Raw genomic sequence first — 12,808 nt, 5'->3', positions numbered from 1 at the left:
TAAATCCCATATCAAAGAGGTTTCTAGAATTTCCTTCTTTCATCTGAGGAACATTGCAAAAATTAGAAATATCCTGTCCAGGGGTGATGCTGAGAAACTAGTCCATGCATTTGTTACTTCAAGGCTGGACTATTGTAATTCTTTACTATCAGGAAGTCCACAAACTGTAGTTAAAAGCCTTCAGCTGATCCAAAATGCTGCAGCAAGAGTTCTAATGAAAATTAAAAAGAGAGATCATATCTCGCCTATCCTGGCTTCTCTTCATTGGCTTCCTGTTAAATCAAGAATAGAATTTAAAATCCTCCTTCTCACATATAAAGCCTTAAATGGCCAAGCTCCATCTGATATCAGAGATCTGATTGTTCCTTATGTTCCTAACAGAGCACTTTGCTCTCAATCTGCAGGTTTACTAGTGGTTCCTAGAATTTCTAAAAATAGAATGGGAGGCAGATCTTTTAGTTATCAGGCTCCTCTCCTGTGGAACCAACTACCAGTTTTAGTCCGTGAGGCAGACACCCTGTCTACTTTTAAGGCTAGGCTTAAAACTTTCCTTTTTGATAAAGCTTCTAGTTAGAGTGGCTCAGGTTATCCTGAGCTATCTCTATAGTTATGCTGCTATAGGCTTAGACTGCTGGAGGACATAGGGACCCCCATTTCATCATTCTGCTTCATTCTCTCTCTGTTCTCCTATTCTGCAGAATCTGTTAGTTCAATCTCTAACCTTCTGCTCTCTCTGCTTTTCCTCAGAGTAGCTTTGCCTCGTCTGTTCCTGTTTGGCTGTGACGTCATCCTGGAAAGAAACATCAGCTGTGCTGCTTCTATCAACACCCTTGTTTATAGATGTTGGAGATCGGCCTGTTTTCCAGTGTGGTCCTGTTTCTCTGACCGTGACTGAGTGGATGTGCTCTCTTCGTCCTCTGGCATGAGAGCTGCCTTGGAGCTCGTCTGCCTGGCTGTGTGTTTCCTGGACGGGGCCGCCTTTTACAGCTGCTTTTTGTATCTCTGCTTCTGTCTCCTTGAACCCCAGTCGGCCTCGGCAGATGGCCGCTCACACTGAGCCTGGTTCTGCTGGAGGTTTCTTCCTGTTAAAAGGGAGTTTTTCCTCTCCACTGTCGCTACAAGCATGCTTAGTGTGGGGGATTGTATTTGAGTCAATGAGTCAATGCAATCAACTGGTTTTCCTTAGATAGAAAACTTTGTATCAATTTGACTGTATGATCTGGTTGAACTGTAAAGTGCCTTGAGATGACATGTGTTGTGAATTTGGCGCTATATAAATAAACTAAATTGAATTGAATTGACATTCAGCGACACACAGGAGCTCTTTCCAGCTGGGCACCGTTTCATTCACAACACCTGTCCCATCAACCAGGAATCAGAATCAGAAATACTTTAATAATCCCAGGGAGAAATTAGTTCCATTACATGACTCCATCTGTAATAGAGTGACTATAGGACCAGTTTGATAGAACACTATTTCATTCAATATATATAATTAGGGGGTCCCTGCTCCATCTCGCCATCAGTTTGGGGCACCTTGTTCTGGAAAACGTTGAAGACCCATGCTGTAGAAAGATAAAATAAAAAACAAAACAAGACATGTAAACATAATATTAAACAGTAACCATGCAAAGCAAATCAGCGCACGCTGTGTCACATATTAATTAAAGTGTGAAAAACAGGAAGTAAAGATGCATGAGTGATATCTGAGTTCCAAAATCTAGGAGCCATGATTGAGAAAGGCTGGATCCAATCTAAACTCCAGATTTCACATCCTCCGTGTGTAAGTTCGCCTGACTGAGCCACTCTGTTTTCATGTTTATCCATGAAAATGGTTCGAAATTTCCAACAACTACTCCAAACATCTCCATCCAATCTCTTATATAAGAGAAGCGTATATCCTGTATATCGAGATTCTCTGCGTGTGATATATTTCTATTTTCAAATAAATGCCATTTCAGACATTCTATCATGTTTATCTGCAACTGTTTGCTAGAAAATAGGCTTGTGCAGTCAGAGTTCTTATGAAAATGATCATATCTCTCCTATCCTGGCTTCTCTTCATTGGCTTCCTGTTAAATCCTTCTCAGATATAAAACAGGGGTTGACGTTAAGGATTTTTACCTTTCAAGGACTTTCACATTTCATTTGCCCTGAAACAATTTTTACTTGCCCAGTATGATGTTTGATAAATATAGTTCCTAATAATCATTTTTGTATATATATCAATGAAACATGTTTGTTTTTTTTATGTTTTTGTAATTCAGTATTTTTTAAGTTTCCAGGTTCCTGGTGTGTATCTGCATGCGTCAGATAATGAACTCAAGCCTACATTACCGTGTTAACATGCTTTTCAATCCTTCCTGCACATTCTTTTCAAACTAAACTTTGCTTCAAACTGTTGTGTGCTTGGAAAAATATAAACTGTAATGTTAAAACGAAAATAAAAACTTGACAGGTTAAAAACTTAAGATAAATCACAGACAGAAGTCAATGTCACAAATGAATAACTTTTATTTTAGAGTCATGGTATGTTTATACAAGATAATACTATTAATATAATGTGACTTTTCTAGAGAATCATTATACATAGTTATTTTATTCAGGGTTTCCACAGTCTGACATCATTTCAGAATTTCCTGACTTTTAACTGACTCAGGATTAGTTTTCCCTGACAAAATAAATGCAGCAACAAGACAATAATAATAACATAACAGGTCACCAATCTAACATGTTTAGCTCTATAACATTTAAATGCACCTCTCCACTGTCTAAGAGAAAAAAATTTAATGAACATTTTTTAATGTATGACCTGCATCACTGTACAGAAGACTGCCGTATGATAGCGACCTCTAGCCATTTATGTTAAGAGAGAAAAAACAACCTTAAACAGAGGGGGTGGACTCTCAAAAACCTACAATGCAGCAATAGAGTTGATTCCCTCCAGCTATCATGGTAACCCCCGTCGTTATGCAAGGGAGCAAAACATCTCGCCTGGTTAGCCAGGCCAAAAATGACCCTAACGACTCCCCATTATGAAGGGGTGGACCTGCTTTATCGGTTCTGTTTGCATGTTTTCTAAGCCATAACAAGGCCTTTGTTTGGGCCACTCTAGAAGCCTTAAAACCCAACGCTACTCCGGACATTTTGAATTGAAAAAACTTCCTGGATAAGAAGCGAAACGTCTTCAAACTTTGGAAACAAAGTCCATTGGTTTGTTTTTTAACTTTTTTTATAAATATTTTTGAAAATTGACTGTATGATCCGGTGAACTGTAAAGTCCCTTGAGATGACATGTGTTGTGAATTGGCGCTATAGAAATAAACTGAATTTAATTGAAATTGAAAATGTTTTGCTTGATATCACAGATTCCAAGACAAAAGACTCATCTGCTGTATTCCTTATCAACCTGATCTTGTTTCTCACCAAGCTTTATATTAACAAGATTAAAGCAATGCGCAAGAATCCTCTTTGGACCTCTTTGTAAGATATGGTGGACTTTCTGGACTCTATCTCTGACTCCAATAACAAAAAGAATTTTTGTTTTGAATATAATTTAATTTTGTAACTCACATATGTTTATTTTCCTTTGTTTGTTAGTTAGTATGTTAGTTTGTCATAGCCTATTTAGAGGCATATTTTGTTTCCTTAATTTGTCCTTTGTGTCACTTATGTTGTTCTTGTACTTTTTTCTACTTCAAAAATGTGTCATTTGTAGTATTTGCAAAGTTCTATATAACATTTATGAGAAAAATAATAAGCATATGCTTGGAAATGTGAACAACCATGAACCAGATAAAAAAAAAAAATGGAGCTAAGCATTAACGGTGCAGTAGGAGATCTTTTCTAACACATTTTTTTTTTACCATGCGGCCTAAAGATCTCCCCAAAGCCGCTTAGCAAGCAGTGAAAAAGCTAAATTAAATGGTCCCAGCTACAGTGAGAAATCAATGAATAACCTCAACCAATCACAAAAGACGGTCTGTTCGACATGATTGGTTCCATGACACGTCAATCATGGTTGTCCCTCCCCCTTGTGCGTGTACACTAACACATGAATTAATTGACCCTCCAATGCTCGTGCAGGACGCCATGGATGAGACCAAACCACTGTTATAGTGTCCAAATTTGGGTCACTATAACAGGAGGACACCTGTGGGTGTTGAGGATGGCGCTGACTGACCCGGGAACCCTGGCGGCCAGGGACAGAGCGACCGAACCCGACCCGGTGACAGTGTGGCGGTATCCGAGCTTCCCCCCACCTGCCTTACCATGCTTCCCCCCCACGGGGCCGCCGGTGTCCAGGCTACCGTTACCGGGTCGGGTTTGGTCGCTCAGTCCACCAGCGCCGGAGCTCAAGGCTCAGTTCTGCTGTAGTCGACCAAATTCCTGGACAAAATTTTTTGCCTGTAACAATGGCGGCTATATTTGCTGTGATCAGTGGGTAAAAAGCAGTTTTAATGTTTTAAAGTGAGAAAGTCCACCTGAAAACATTGTCACTGCAGTTAGTTCATCCAGATTACCATCCTGCCTTCAAATATTATTTCTGTCGGAGCTGCTCAGACCCCCGTAAACCAGCGGTGCGCTGTCAATAGGTAACAGCAGACTATTGCCAGATTGCCTCCTCCCGGTTTGCCATGGCGACAGGCAGGCCTTTTATATGAACGTAATCCACACTATAGGCACCAGGATAATAAAAGTGATCATGTGCCAGCAGATTTCGACATTTTAAGTTAATTTAGGCATTAATAAACTATTTCATAAGGAGTGATCATAGCCCTCTGCATCAGCAGAGCTGTCTGTCTCCCTGCCAGCTCCATTCGACCCGCCGCTTTAGCTTCTCAAATGTACTGCAAACAGCACGCGCGTTCATGCGTTTTAAAAGCCTGGTTTCGTGGGGTTCGAAGAGAGAGGCATGGTTGTGTATGTTCAAAAATAGAGCTTTCTGGAAACCTTTTTTTTAGAACTCCTACTGCACCTTTAATGCCTGCATTGTGATCATAGCCTTAGTCTCTGTTTCCTTCCTAAACCGGTGTTCTGTCAGATCAGCATAGCTATAGTCAATACGCACGCGCAAGACGTCAGATTTCCATTTATCCCTTTAGTTTTGTATGAAAAATAAACTTAGAACTACCTCAACGGGCATGAATCCCTTTAGTCATGTACAAAAAAAAAAACAATTTAAGGTCAGATCACCATAAGGTTCAAAAAACACCAAAAAGTAAGTAATTAATTTGTTTTTTTTGTACATGACTAAAGGAATACACACCTGTTGAGGTAGTTTAAAGTTTATTTTTCATACAAAACTAAAGGGATAAACTAAAGAGACAAACAGGTATTGACTATTGGTATGCTGGTCTGATCAGGTATGCTCATTTGACAGAACACCAGCTTCATAATTACTCATCTGAGGTTGTAAGAATTAAATTATGTAATAGATCCCTGACCCGCATGCTCACCACATGAAGAAGTTCAATTCTTCTTTGCAAACCGACAAATTAAGAAGTTCTGCTCTAAACTCATTATATATATTTTTAAGTGAACTAAAAGTAGATATTACATACTTGCAAGAGTTTGTATCCCACCTTTATATACCTCTAAGTTATTTGATCTAAATGTGTGACCCAGTCTGATGGAGGTTAAGGTCTCAAAAGAAGAAGAAAGGTTTATTTAGTACGAGGCTGTGATGCACATTATCCTCTATTAGATTCTTATCAGTTTAACACACTACTAAACAGCATTTAATAAGTTGGAGGGATGGAAATGATATAACCTGATACTTCTTTAGACATGTTTGTGGTAGAGCCTCACTTACAGTTAAATAACGACCATGACATAATAGAGCCAGCTTACATGGGTCCATTTAAAAAGAAAATCGCTTAACAGAGTTTTGTTCAGTCAACAAAAGACCCTGCTCTGTGTATTGCTTTAAAAATTGGGTGTATGAAGCAGGTTTGTGAGGATAGAGCTGGTTCAGTGTTTACATCTATTGCCATAAAGTTAGTGGCTCTGTGTGGTTACTTTTGGTTTTAGTGGGGAGAAAGCTCCACAGGCCTTTTCACTTCTACATACAAAAGTACCATCCAAAGAAAAGAAAAGGCAAACACAAACGGGCAAAGAAACACAATCTTAACCAAACATCCACTTAACAAAGCCTGAGCCGCAGGGGAAAAAAACAACAAAATCCAAACTCTCATAGCCATATAGTTACTGTATTAGGTGGTAAAATAAGGAGAATTTGTAAATGCCCCCCTTCTAACCTAAAAACTTATGATTTTTTAAATTATTCCCCCAGTATGTGAGTGTTAGTTTGGCCTTAAAGGAGCTGTAACCTGGCATTTTACTCATACAGTCTTTCTAAAACTAACGTTAAATAAAAAATAATAATAATAATAGAGCCCATTCAGACCGTTCTTTGTAAGGATGTGGATGAGAACTTGCCTTGTTTGTTTGAGTGCTTATGTTTATGTAGCCGTAGCAACATTAGCAGTTGGTCATGGTCCACTTAGCCACCATTGTTTCCTGGTATCATATACAATAGCCCCAGACAAACAGACATGTTTGAACTTGAAAAAGGATTATTTCTGTTTGATCAATCCTTTAAGGGTTCAATGTTAATGTTGAATTAGAAAGTGAGATGATATTTTTATCAAACTTGATGCACTGAATATTTGTTTGAGGTTTTTACAGTAATGCAACAAGTAGTTCTTGTTTTGGTACCATTTATAACAAACACATGTTGGTATTGTGTATAAAATGCTGTAACTACAAAAATCATTGTTAGATGCACTGAAGAAAAAAATGTCACAATAATTATACTACCAGCCTGTCTCCATTCTCTTCCATTGCCTCCTCAGTTTTTTTAGTCTGTAGTGTTTTGACCTCTTACCAAGTGTCTATTTATCTGTATAAGTTTCAGTTTAATTCAGTTTATTTAGGAAGCGCCAATTCACAAGACGTCAACTAAAAGCACTTTACAGTTCACCAAATCATACAGTCAAATTGATTAAAAGTTTTCTAAGGAAAACCAGTTGATTGCATCGACTCATTGACTCAAAGTCCATTTCTCACACTAAGCATGCTTGTAGCGACAGTGGAGAGGAAAAACTCCCTTTGAACAGGAAGAAACCTCCAGCAGAACCAGGCTCAGTGTCAGCGGCCATCTGCTGAGGCCCACTGGGGTTCAAGGAGACAGAAGCAGACATAGAAAAAGAAGCATAGATACAAAAGGCAACTGTCAACCAGCTCCACAGGCGGCCCCGTCCAGGAAACACACAGCCAGGCAGACGAGCTCCGAGCCAGCTCCCATGTCAGAGGATGAAGAGAGCACATCCAGTTAGTCACAGTCAGAGAAACAGGACTACACTGGAAAACAGGCCAAGCTCCAACATCTAGAAACAAAGGTGTTGATGGCAGCAGCACAGCTGATATTTCTCTCCAGGATGGAGTCACAGCCAAACAGGAACAGACCAGATGAAGCTACTATGAGAAAAAGCAGAGAGAGCAGAACGTTAGAGATTGAACTAACAGATTCTGCAGAGTGGGAGAATAGAGAGAGAATGAAGCAGAATGATGAAATGGGGGTCCCTATGTCCTCCAGCAGTCTAAGCCTATAGCAGCAGAACAGTAGAGATAGCTAAGAGACTTTTTTTTGTTCCATGGAGGGTTTTTTATTCCAGCTCCACACCAAATAGCAACAAAATGTTTGAAATGTGTAATAATCTAGCTGTGTGATATTTGTAATGACTGTAACTGGAAACGTCAACCGTTCCTTTTAATTAAAGGAGAAAAAATAGCAGTTAATTTGATTTAGCCTATATTAAGAAATGCTATATCATTATACATTAACTTAGAAATTTTAAATAAATATTCACACATTAAAAAAATGAAATGAAATGAATTGAAAATTATTTTGATTTTGATTGAGAATATGTATCTAACTTGCATATTTACTGTAAAATTATTATTAATTGCTTATTTTTCCATTAACATGCTTGTAAACTTATCACCTTATCAATTAGATATTAATATCGGCATTGTGCTTTAATTGGCAGCCCTAAGAAGGGATTCTATTTGGTAAAAAAAAAAAACAATCAGAAATTGGACAAGTCGAGGTGGATAAAACTGAACTGGAAAGAGGAGCAGCACTTTAGTCTGCTCAGCTCTGGGACAAGAATAGAGGAGCATTGTAAGGTGAACTGGTCCCTGGATCACAGTGAGAAGACCAAGACTTTAAAGTTCAGAAGTCTATGGCAACACCCTGGAAAGGTTGCCAGTTCATCACTTGGCAACATACCACCATGCGCACACACTCACACTTAAGGACAATGTAGAGAAGCAAATTACCACACATACAGGAAGAACATGCAGAAAGACCATGGACCAGGAATCAAACGTAGAACCTTCATGCTGCAAGGCAGCAGTGTTACAAACACTTCCACAAAATATGCGGTGGATCAGCCAATCAGCTCTCTCTGTTTCCTCCATTTTTTTTCCTTAAATCCCTATGTTAGGCTGACTAGAAGTCCTTCCCATTACTTTTTTATATTTTTCCTTTAGTGTTAATTTTGCAGATTTTTTTAGACCTAAATGTTATAACTGATAATCAATGTAATAATTTCCGGGGTGCCTTCATAAAATAGTTTTTATCAAAAACAAATGCTGCCATTCAGAGGACTCTAGTGCCGCTAAATGACTTTGGGAGAAAACAGAAGTGACATATGTCGGAGAACAACTGAGAGCTGGAACAGTTGAACTGCTGAGGTTTGAATGGATCAAGATACAACTATGTTGCTGCGTTGTCACAGGTTTTTGCTTTAGCCTGAATAAGGATGGTGGCTGCTTATTTAATAAAAATAATTGAACAATATAATTAAAAATTCACTTATGCATTTTGACCCATCCCCTAGGAGAGCAGTGGGCTGCCACTCTGTGGCGCCTGGGGAGCAATCGGGGGTTTAGGGTCTTGCTCAGGGTCCCAGTACAGGCACACTACTCTAACCACTAGGCCACCACTCCCTCAAGTTTGCTAGAGATACTGAGCTACTTTCACTTTGAAAGTGAATAAAACCCTACCTTGTCTAAAAGGTAGTAAAAACCGTGACACCCCAGGGAAATCCCACTCTCAGCCAATCGGAGCAGAAGCACTGCTGTAAATGCGATAATTACCATTATCAGCTAATTTAAGGACTAGATCAAAACAGGTCCTGAGACATCCTATATCAAAGCAAAATCTGATCAAAATAATCCAAATAAATTAAACAAGACCTACAGTGAATCAAAATGAGCTCCGTCCAACATTATCCAGTACAGAGTTAAAGACAAATGCTGATCATAACTGAACATAAAGCAGTTGGTCCCCAGTTTGTCCATTCAGAGTCTCGTTTGGTCTCCATGCTGTCCAATGGCGTTAGAAAGTGAGTCCACATGGTGCGCCCCATGATGTGTTCTCATCACAGTCACCAATCTGTTCCTCCTGGATTCTCCAACACTTAAGAGAGTCAATTTACTGTTCTTATCAAGATCATCACTGTCTTTATTGAGTAATTGTTCATTTTTCTTAAAACGTAAGTGCGGTCACACGCAAATGTCACCCCACTTCTGCGGATGTGGTGACGGCATCACGCTGTGCATCAGAAATCAGGAAAGTAAACAATGGAAAGCAACATGAAAGGGAGCCAGGGCTAAGGGTGCTTACTATGAACCGTAAGTCCCTCCGAATCCCTCTCACCAGTGCTGCCGTCAGGGGCCGAAATATGGGGCCCAAGGCAAAGACAGGAGGGGGCCTTCAGAATTTATAAGACACATAAAACAGCCCCATTCTACACATAGAGAAATGTTAATAGAATAGACATCCATTATCTGTTCTAGGTTGTGTCCCTCTCTTCTTGTCCCTTTTCTTCTTGTTTTCCTCTCTATGTTTTGTACTCAGCTGACTTTTCATGCTGTCTCTAAAGGAATGAAAGATTTTTTCCAAGCACTAAGCTCACTTAGCTGATTGCTCCTTCCTGTGTTTCCAAAAAGGCCAAAGTAAATAACCCAGTCCTTCTTTTCACTGTAGACAAGCCATGATCTGCTTATCTGTTCTCCATTTTTCATTTGGATGAAATAATAGCTGCATGAATCATGACAGCAGACAAGATAGAGGAGAGCAGGAGGCGGCGTTACCAATCTACTCGCTCTGGAGAGCAGAGTTCGCTGCTTTTAGATGTTGTCTCCAAAGTCTCCAGTAGCAGAAAAAAGTCTCTAGATTTGGCGCTAGGAGCTTTTTAGAAATCAAAGTGCTAGAGGGGTCTGAAAAGTGGCTAAATATAGCGACTAAAGCGCTAAGTTGGCAACACTGCTCTTTGCATGGTTTGTTTTCAAATGGTTTGCTGCTGTCTGTTTGGACCTTTCTGAACATGTGCAGCAAATGGACTGATCCAATATGGTGGACACTGAAGGGGGGGGCTGAGACACACTTAATATTATCAGCGTTCTGATGGCATTTTAGAGAAAGGATTTTTAACAAAAACATAATTAATGTGCACAAACAAGGAATAGCTGTATTAACCATACATGGAAACAGAGTTTTATGGGGCCCCCAGGAACTTTGGGCCCTAGGCAACTGCCTAGTGTTGCCTAATGGTAAATCCCCCCCTGATTATGATACAGCATTAGTTTGTGGTATAGGGCTACCCTAACTTTACTTGGAAATACTTGGACTGCTAAATGTTATATAAAAAAAAACCCTGACAAAAAACACACTGTTTTTTATCACTGCTTCTTACCTTAATCAAGGTTGCACTTTAAAAAAAGGAAAAAGTCTAGAGAGCTGTACTAAATGAAATTTCTTTGTGTATACACTTGTGTGTACAAAATGACAAAATGAAATCTGTCTGAATCTAAATAGTAAAAATAGATCATACTTGTTAGATTATCTCATTCATCAGGATTATTTTTGTACAGATTTTAAGCTGGTTTTGTAGGGTATACATTGGTCAGGAGGTAATCTAAAAGAAGCAGCCTTTTGTAGAATAACAGGACTGGGGGGTTGTGTTATCATTTTTGCTAACCTGAGAGCCCAAAGTGCACCATATCTAGAGAACTATCCCACAAAGGCACTAGAGATATCTTTTAAAAGGGAATAACCTCTGTTTTTTCCAGCTGTGGCTGTTGAGTTGGTCCATTGGCAGCAGAGGCGTGCACAGACATTTTGGGGGGCAGGTGCTCAGGAGGGGGGGGGAGGGCACTTTTTTAATTATAAAAAAAAATAAACGCATGTTGAATGAAATTTGACTTTTATTTGTAACATTCTCTAAACGTGAGTTTTCAATGGAAAAAAGTCACATCACCAACAGAACAGACTAAAGCATGCTTCTTTCATCTGGCTCATCTCCCTGTTTTCCCTCACCCATCTGGTCTCCCTCATCCATCTGTTCTCCCTCATCCTGGTCTTTTTCTGTCTCTGTGTCTTCCCTGAACTCTTCCTCATCTCCTGTCCTGGTAGATGTTGATGGTATAGAGCTTCCCTGCTGTGACTGGCTACAATATAATAATAATAACCATCATGACAATAATAATAATAATAATAATAATAGCTTTAACAAATATGCCACATTAGTTTAAATAATGGGCTATTAGGGCAACATGACTGGAAGTCTTGTCACGTGGATATGACTTATGGTAGCCTACAAAATAATAGCTATTTTAATACCTGCTGCACAAACCACTTAAAAATAAAATGTGAACAGCTTTTAAGATTTTTCAATACGATTAACCCTCCTTTCTTGGTATTGTGCTGCAATTACTAAATCAATATACAATTAAGACAATAAAGAGACCAAAATGTGTTAATTTATGTTGCCTAACAAAACCTATACAACAGAAAACGTTTGTCTTAACACATAGATTTGTACAGAAGAGGATTAGGGCCACTGAAAAAAAAAAAAGTTAACTGATTTTTTAATTTTATTTCAGTTTAACATGGGAAAAAAGTCAGAATTCTGACTTTTTTATTGTCAGAATTCTGAGATTAAAGTCAGAATACTGAGCAAAAAGTCAGAATTCTCAGCAAAAATTCAGAATTATGAGAAAAAAGTTAGAATTATGAGATTAAAGTCAGCATTCTGACTTTTTTCCCATACTAAACTGAAATAAAATGTAAAAATCAGTTAACTTTTTTTTTTTTCAGTGGCCCTAATCCTCTTCCGTATTTGCAATTGCAAACTCTACCAAAATTATTTGTAGCCTATGTGGTCGTCCTCACGTTATCTGTCATTGACTTGGGCTACAGTGTAAAACTTTCAGAATCAGAATCAGGTTTATTGCCATTGTTAGTGAAGGAGTTCACAAACTAGGAATTTTTTGTGGTACAATCGTGCAACATGAAACATATAATATGGAATAGGTAAATAAAATTATAAAAATATCTAAAAACTGTGGGTATACGTCATGCAATAAAATAGACTAATGTATACACTTAAGATAAAAAATATGGATACAAAATATAAAAAGTAAAATAGCATCTTACAAGGAGACAACTAGTTTATCTGGTGACCAGTCGGCAAAATGCGTGTTTGGTGCTGCTGAATGAGACATTTTAATGCACAACAAAATGATTCTGCTTGATCTGTATATTACCTGGCTAATGGGGCACGGGAGAAGCAGCCTGTCAGCGACCGTTCCTGCTATCTGAAAACTGCTATGATGCTGCGCATCTGGCATGCCCTGCGGGCGACCGAGCGAGTTCACGTGACAAAGGAAGAGAGAGAGGGTCGTTTGTGCGCAAGTAGGTCGGTCATTTCGGGGCATTGTTTCAGTCATTTTT

Source organism: Cyprinodon tularosa, unplaced genomic scaffold (assembly GCF_016077235.1).
Source record: "Cyprinodon tularosa strain WSP-4 unplaced genomic scaffold, ASM1607723v1 ctg800, whole genome shotgun sequence".
Lineage (NCBI taxonomy): Eukaryota > Metazoa > Chordata > Actinopteri > Cyprinodontiformes > Cyprinodontidae > Cyprinodon > Cyprinodon tularosa.
The sequence above is the reverse complement of the archived record's forward strand: the minus strand, read 5'-3'. Positions refer to the sequence as shown.